The following is an 8,514-nucleotide window of genomic DNA, read 5'->3' on the forward strand; positions in this document are numbered from 1 at the left end:
AGCAGGTAGCTGAAATATAAGGTAAACTCCAAAACAGCCTAAAAAAATTTAGTTAATGCCAAAATAGTCCAAAAAGCTACCAGAATGCCATTTTTTTTTAAACTTTCAAACTCTTTTTAACATAATTCTGAATAATAAAAAAGCAGGAATATTATTCCAGAATAAATCAACTTTAACCTTAAATAACTTTCAATATTTTACTCTCCATAAAAATATATTTTGTTAGAATTATACAAGTTAGAAATAAGCGCAAGACAACATTGGGCCATTTATAATATTAAAGTAAAATGATCTGGAGGGAATTACCCAGAGGGCCGGATCCGGCCCCCGGGCCTTTACTTTGACACGTGTTGTGGAGCAAAAGATTATAGCTCTTTACTTCTTAGTGGAAGAGAAAGATGGCAGAGGAAAGACTGAGCGGTCCTAAGAGACTGTTGCCCTAAAACCTGAAGAAGCTGCAGAAGAGGATCGTTGAACAGACGGAGGACTTCTTAAGACTGTAGATCTCGGAGCACCTGCTGAAGTTTGGATCCAAACAAGAAACACATGATTGGAGTTAACAGGGTGACCAAAAATGATGAAAATATAGAAAAAGCCAGATCCTAAATCGGATATTTTTAAACAACAGTTTGAACCCATAGCTGAGGTAAAGAAGGACTCACAACTATGTCGGAGCTTCAGACTGTTTGATATGACATTCAGGATTCATGGGATTGACAAAGCTTTGGTGAAAAAAAAAACAAATAAGGAACTAAAGGAGAATTAAGGGGATGAGAGAAAAGCAGGATCAGAGCTCACAATAGTCAATGAAAAGCCTCCTGAAGGACATGAGAGCTGACAGGTCAACAAAAGCACCTCATTCTGGTTATTGGTCAAAATGAGGCAGCAAACAGACTCAGAATAATCATAAAACACTGAAGGTAAAGCTGATAAATATGTAGGGGTGTAATGATGAATGATTTCCATTCTTATGATCCAACTAGATTGATCAGAGTGACGGAAGTTATTAATCCAATCAATTGAAGATCGACCTATACTGTTACAAAATTGTTTCAAAATGAAATAAATCAATTATATTTATATTTGAAAATACTATTTCATGGATTTGAAATTCATTGTTGTTTACTTGTTTGCTTGCACACATATTTAATTTATTATCTTGAAGAAATGCAAGGAAACTGGAAAACTTCACCTGCACTGTTTAGTAGCAGATATTCATCTCTGAGTTACACTGCTGGAAGTTTGGGATAAAGATGTTCTGGATCTATTTTAGGTCAGTGAATCGGATCGTTCAAAATGAACTCATATTCGCAATGAATCGGATCTAGCACTGAGATGACATGAAGCACCAGCAAATATTTCTGAATGCACCTCATGTATTTGCAGAAAGTCTTGAAGTCGAGTCATTGACTTTGTCTTCTTTTCTTAAGAAAGAAGATTTTAAGTCTAGATGCTACAACTCCACATCAAGACATCTCCAGGAAAAATAAAAGGTTTGATCAGGCGACGTAGAATTGCATCTGGACTTTAGGGTTATGTCAGAACCATAGACAGTACATAGAGAAAACTGGACGGATCCACCCCCTCACATTCCAAACAGGAAGTATCCGCTGGTCCCAGAAAGCCAAAATCCAATAGATTCTATTGAGAAATGAAAAGCTATTCCTCACTCATTCTGTTTGTCAGAATAACCATTCTTGTTCTGATGTCTCTTTTAAACATTTTCTTGATAAGCCTAATTTTTTCTATGACATATTCTCTTTTTTGCAAGTTATTCAAGTTATAAACTGACCAATCAGAGGCCTAAATGAGAGCATTTGGGGCCTGCTTGTCGTGAATGGTGGTGAAGGACCTAAACGCAGGGGACAAGACTTGTCGGCGGAAACATTTACTAAATAAACTCAAACATGACAAACCATGGGAGAACGAACCAGTGACATAACAGAACAGATGACGTGACAATGCAGAATTGAAGACCAGACGCTCAAATAGGCTGAGGGCAATTAACTAAATGAAGACAGCTGTGGGTGATTTGACCTGGACATGGTGAGACCGACAGAAAACAGAATATGACATTACCTGAACCACTGAATCACAACACCGCTGGACCCACCTCAAACACTCGAAGCGTTTGACACATTCTCGAAACAATCACTGCTTACTAACGTCGTCCGGTCCCAAAATGGCGAAATCGGGCAATACTCGGAAAATTGGCGAATTAATTGACTTCATTTTGCTGGAACCCGAGGTAAGGCATTTTCTGTCGGTGATGTCACAGTCTTGTTTTGTCCATCTCTTTTTATGTCAATGGTCAGAACTCCCTCACTACTAGTGTACTCTGATTTTTTTTGTGTTTTTTTTAATTATCTTTTGCCAAATATGTATCCTAAAAAGTTTCAGTTGTTGGTCCTAATCTTAAGGTCACATTTCATTAGTTAGTTGAGTTAGTAATCGCTCTGTTATCTGTTTTTAGTTTGTATTTCCTAAAATTCTGATCCGATGTTTTTCATTTTCTCTGACGCAGTTTCACTTTTACCATCAGAGTTGGCTGCATATTTTGCTTTGATACTCGTCCATAAATACATTTCATGTCTAAGCTGGCTTTTGTTGTTCGGGTCTCTGGTTTTCTGACCTTTGGTGAAGCTTCAGGCTTTCAGGAGATGATTTGAGAGCTTCTTAAACTCTCAAAGCAACGGCAGATGGCGTTCCCTCCTGGGACATAAACTGTTTATGAGCTGAATCAGTCTGACTTTTGATTAAATTAAAACACTGTTTGAAGGGACAGACTGAAAGCTCATCAGAACTGTTTTAATCAAGATATTGCATTTAGCCTTTGTATTTTATTTAGGAGATGATGTACACTAATAAACACCACAGATAATGTCAATATAGAAATGTGCGCTTTAGTGTGGAGTTTAGGAAGAACATAAAACAGATTATCTACCAAACTATGTTGTGTAAAATTGACTTTTTAATGTTTAGAATTTATTGTATTTTAGATTTTGCAGTATTGCTGCATTTTCCAATCTTATAATTTTTATTAAATTCCGCATTTTTAAGGATTTAGCTTGAGCTTCAAGTGGTAAATTTAATATTTTATTAAGCATCATTCATCTTCTTGCTAGGATACCTCTATTTACCTAATATAATGACCAATCCAAACTGTTATTTCTCGTTAGAATTGTTCAGTAGTTATTCTGTAGAGCTTTAGGTTTTTTATTGTATGTTTTTGTGCAATGATCATTTTGTGTGATGAAGAAATAAAGCATCTTAGCCGCATCGAAGCTCTCTCCTTCATCACACTGAAATGTTTCTGAAGAGTGTCGTTCAAGTAGCTAACTGTTTTAAAACTACCAATGTTGGAAATAAACAGCACTTTATTTTCTCAACCATAGATATGGAACATTACTGGTTAAACATATTTGTTATTTGAGGGTTTTTTTTCCTACACTGAACAATATTTTGTTGTGAAAATCAGACAACGTTGACTGTTAAAATGAATTTGCTTGGTTAAAAGGAACTTGTATATAAGATACAGTTGCAGAGCTCATTGTTCTGATTATTAAATACAATTAATTTTAAAAAAATCTGTGAAATATGTATTCATCTTCAAATATATATTTTTTTCTCAGTCATAATAAAAAAATTGTAAAATATTATCTCTGGTATTGTGTTGGCATATATCGGGATGTGTATCGTACCGCGATATGTATCGCGATACACATTGTATCGTTAGACTCCTGCCAATACACAACCCAAAATTCACTCTTGGTAACGAGTTAATCCCAAAAAAAAGATAAACCTCACCTCAAAATTTTTGTAGTTACCTTTTTTGGAGGTAACTATTTTGACTTTTATTTAACCTGTTAAATTAATTCAACCATTTTTATTTGTAATAATAATCAGAACCTAAGAAGTAGGATTTTGGACAGTGGGAGGAAACTGGAGAGTCCAGAGAAAACCTGTGGATACCTGAAGAACAAGGTAGGAACTTAAAATGTAACATTTTCTCAGTTAATCATCACAAGTTATTACAAATTCAAAGAATATCCAGAGATCAGCTCGATTTTTCCACCTTTGAAGGTGGAAACTTAATTATTTAAAAAGCCCCTCAAGTTGTAAAGAAGTGTTCAATTACATGTGTTTAGATTTTTCAGGCTATTTTTCTCAGTTTTACATGTTTGGGATTTTTATTTTCAAGTTTTACTTATAAAATTTCCACTATCAGATAAACAAAAAATAGACCAAACTATTTTGAATATTTGTAAATTTTTGATCATTATTTTCACCTACTGAAACAACTTTTTTTTGGTGATATTAGTATAACTTGCAAAAAAATATATTTTCTAGTTATTTGTACTTTGTATTCTTAAAATTGAAGTTCCTCATTTGGAAACATCTCTTACCTCACCTGGAAAAAACCTACCTTCATGTAAACCCTGTCAACCTAAACCCCCAGCAGGCAGGAAAAACCTTTTGACGTTTGCCGTCTCCAGTGGGAGATATTTCTTCCTGTGACCGAGGGTTTCTATCAAATATTAAAGGAGACGCTCCAAAGATAGCCCTCTGTGTTATAAAAGCACCACAGCGGCGGCTTGCCCAGAGCTGGAAGCCACACTCATCAGTCTGGGGAGGCAGAGAAAGGAGTTTGGGTTTTCTTGTGCGCGGCATAAAGCATCATGGGTTAGATATCGGCTTCTGGAGCTGCTTTATCTTCTACGTTAAAAAAGTGAGGTTAGCTTCAGTCCACCTGTTCAAAGATTCTTCCAAGTTCAGGGTGGAGAAGCTTCCAGATAGCAGAGCGTGGCTGAAATCAGGCTCATCAGAGAGTGGTCATAAATAATACCATTAATAATTCACAGACAGGTTCATTCAGAGTTCTTCAGCCAAGAACATCTCCAACCATCATGTGTCCGTTTCAGAAGTGTCAGAGAAATATTAGAAGTATGTTTGTGTAGATGATTACCGGGGGCTGGCGTCTACTTTTACCACACATTTCTGACCCCCTCCCACTCTCCCTGCACCCCCTCTTAAACTCCTACACTTCCAGAAAAATCCAGATGAAACATTTTCTGTTTAGTTTGATGTGTTTACCAGCTTTAAGTTGAATAGTTTTATTTTTAAAGGAGTCCATCCTCTCACACATGTAAGAAAATTGAGATTCAATAAACCGGTGTTAAAAGTAAAAGTATTCAATTCAAGCAACTTTATTTATCCCTACATACGTATATAGTATATACACACATATATATATATATAACTATACAAAAAGTGATTTTACTAACAAATTTATAAGTATTTCTACTAGGGGCATGTATTGGCAAGAGTTCGGCAATATATTTATCCCAATATGTCACTCGTGATATGATACATTTCCCAATACTCGTCTTACAATACGTATTGGGATATATCCGAAGACTGTACAGGCGCGGCGTGAAGGTCTGGCAGCATCTCGATTTGATCGACGAGGCAATAATCAGGCGGCGCAGCCAAAATTTAATCATCTGAAGTTTGACGGGTCGCTGCGTTGCTTCTGCCAATAAGGAACTCAGGTTTGGGCACGTGACGTTTTCAGTGGCTTTCGCTCTTGCGGCGGAGCTCACTAACTCCATACGCCGGCAGACAGACGGCCACTGCGGGGTGCGAAGGTTATCAGATTGGGCTTTATCAAAACCTTAAAATAAAGAACGGTAAAAAGGTTTCATTACATTTTTTTCCCCTCTGGTTAATACTGGACAGTCAGAACTTCAAGCTCAGCCACAGAGACACAGAAACACAGTGGAAGCAGCTGTCATGCAGCCACAGCCCCCTGTACCAGGAAAAGCTTTTAATAATATTCATATAAATCCAAACACGGAGACATGTTTACTGATGTTTTTGTAGAACTCTTCTCAATAAATTAACCTGATTTCTCAACACTACTTGTGTCTTCATGCATTCTAAGTGAGATATCCACAGACACCGTTCCTCATAGCGATCATCCTAATAAGATTAGCTGGTTGCTCCTCCCACATGTGGCCACGGCGTCAAAGTCAGGAACATTTTTTGACAGGCGACGAGCAGCAAATGCGTCGCACGACCAAAGAGGGGCGGGCCATGCAAATTTGTCACGCAAATCGCGTTCGGTGTTAATGCACATTTAGCATGTCAGTCATTTGTCTTTTATGATATTGTTTTCTTTTTTGTTTTTGTTTGTTTCCTTTAGCCACCTATTTGATGTATTTCTTTTGTATTACAAAGATATATTTGGTTAAAATAGTTTAATGGTTAAATGGGGCAGAGATACTAAGTTTTCTTCTTTCCATACCATTTCATTTGACAGGAATATTGCGTAATTTATTGTTGTGTGCTGTGAAAATGAAATAAATGAAATGAATTATTTTCCAGGTCGTCCACCATTATTGGAGCAGGCCAAATCTTGGTGTTGTGGACATATTGCAGAAAGAGGAAGGTAAGCTGTTGGTGATCCTCTTCCTGTGTGCACTGATGTTAAACCTGAATGCCTCTGTAAGGGCAACAAAAACACACACCTACACACACACGAGCTGACATCCAGCTGCTGACACCTACAATCCTTTGAAATAGGAGCTGAGTTTGAAGAGTTCCCTCCTCTGTTCACTGAAACATTGATAAGAGTTCACCTGAGAGATGACTTTATCCACCTCTCACTGCTGGACTGTTTGCCCTGCAGGCATGGTCGGAGAACAACAACAAAAACTATTCATCTTCTGATTGACGCTGTGATGTAAACACAAGACAAACCCATTTAAGCCTCTGGTGTCGGATCACACACCACCTTTGCCCAGAGAGCGGGGATGTGGATCAGCAGACAGGAAGTGGGATCTTATCGTGTCCTCAGGCTGATGAATGGGTTGACTCCAGACATGGAACCACTTCGAAACGAAGAACTGATGGCTCCTCTTAATTCATTTCATTCTACAAAGATGAGGATCCAGATAACAAAAATTGACATCAAAGATCAGCAAAAACCCAACATTCAGACTCTGTTTTAGCTAGCTGTGCTGCATAGATCTGTGCTGACTGTGGCCCGATCACTAAGTATTTTGACACCAGAAACTCCTCAATAACTCCACACTAATTGCAAAAACATCTGTCCTTTATCTCCTTTTTGTTTTAACTTCACATCCTAATATTCTTGCAAGACTGCTTTATAGGAGACAAAGTGAAAGATGTAAATTCAGCTTTAAGACACTGGAAGAAAACAAAGAAGAAACTGATTGTTAATGATTAATAATAAAAAAAAAGTTGTTTTTTTTATTTAGCTAAAAAAATATCGGATAAATGACGAACTGTTAAATTATGTCAGTAAAACAACAGTGAAATGTTTGTCAGCTGCATAAATAGTAATGAATCTTCCTTAGTGTTCCTAATACTAAATAACATAATGAACACCTAACTGAGCGTTGAAGGCTAAATTACCTACAGACAGATTGTGTAAAATATTAAATTATTAAATTAAAAATGTTTTTAAAGATCTGATAAGCTTGATGTAATTTTTTACTTTGCTGTATCATGGTATGAACCAAATTACTGAACGTTAATAAACTTTATGAAGGTGATTTTTGGGTGAAAGTGGTGAAATATTTAAGTTTGATCCTTCCAGGAATCTACACTGCTCGTCACAAGGTGTTGAAAAATGAATGGTGAAAGCTGTGGAAAATGTCAAACTTTATGAAAATATAATGAAAAGGCTAAATCAAAGGTTAACATTTGATCCTGCAGTGAATTACTAAATTTGGGGTTTAGTTTGGAGCATTTTTGCATATTTTTCAGCACCATTCACACCGACTGTTATTCAATTCAATTTTATTTATATATCTCTACAACTACATGTTTGAATAGTGTAGCAGATGGGCTTCATCCAGATGGAAATGGGGGGGCAGGAGGGGGTGTGAGACGAGCCAGAGGTGAGGTCCACGGCCAAGAACAGGAACACAGACAAGCCCCGTACGGGAGTGGGAGAGAAAGACAACATATGAATCACACTGCTTCAGACAGAGGTATTGTGAACTAAATGAAAATTAAATGATAAAGAATAGTGAAGTAGATAGAATAGAAAACAGACACCCAATGCACCACCCTTTTACCAGCTTCTAGTAGCCTACTAGCAACTAATTGGCATTGTTATTGAAGTTTAATTTAACCATGCCGTTAGTAGGTTGCATGCAATGTAGCATATATAGTGGATGGTAATAATAATAATAGTAATGGGAGAAAATAAACATTTTTAGCAAACCAATATTGATATAATATAATATTCACTTAAGAGTCTGGCTCAGGCTGGGCTGTATGGGGTCCCTTTTGTGCCAAAAATATGTCTACTGTCTATAACTTTGGCCCTTTGTCTGCTGAACAAGTTTAGTGAACATTTGTTCATGTCTATGTACTACTAAGCAAAATCTTCTGCATTTCCTGTGAAACGACAGGAGTTAACGACACTAGCAACTGTTGCTAAGGACTTTTCTGACGACCAGATGTTGCAAATGCAGTGAT

The sequence above is a fragment of the Oryzias melastigma genome, linkage group LG21, assembly GCF_002922805.2.
Source record: "Oryzias melastigma strain HK-1 linkage group LG21, ASM292280v2, whole genome shotgun sequence".
In the NCBI taxonomy this organism is placed as follows: domain Eukaryota; kingdom Metazoa; phylum Chordata; class Actinopteri; order Beloniformes; family Adrianichthyidae; genus Oryzias; species Oryzias melastigma.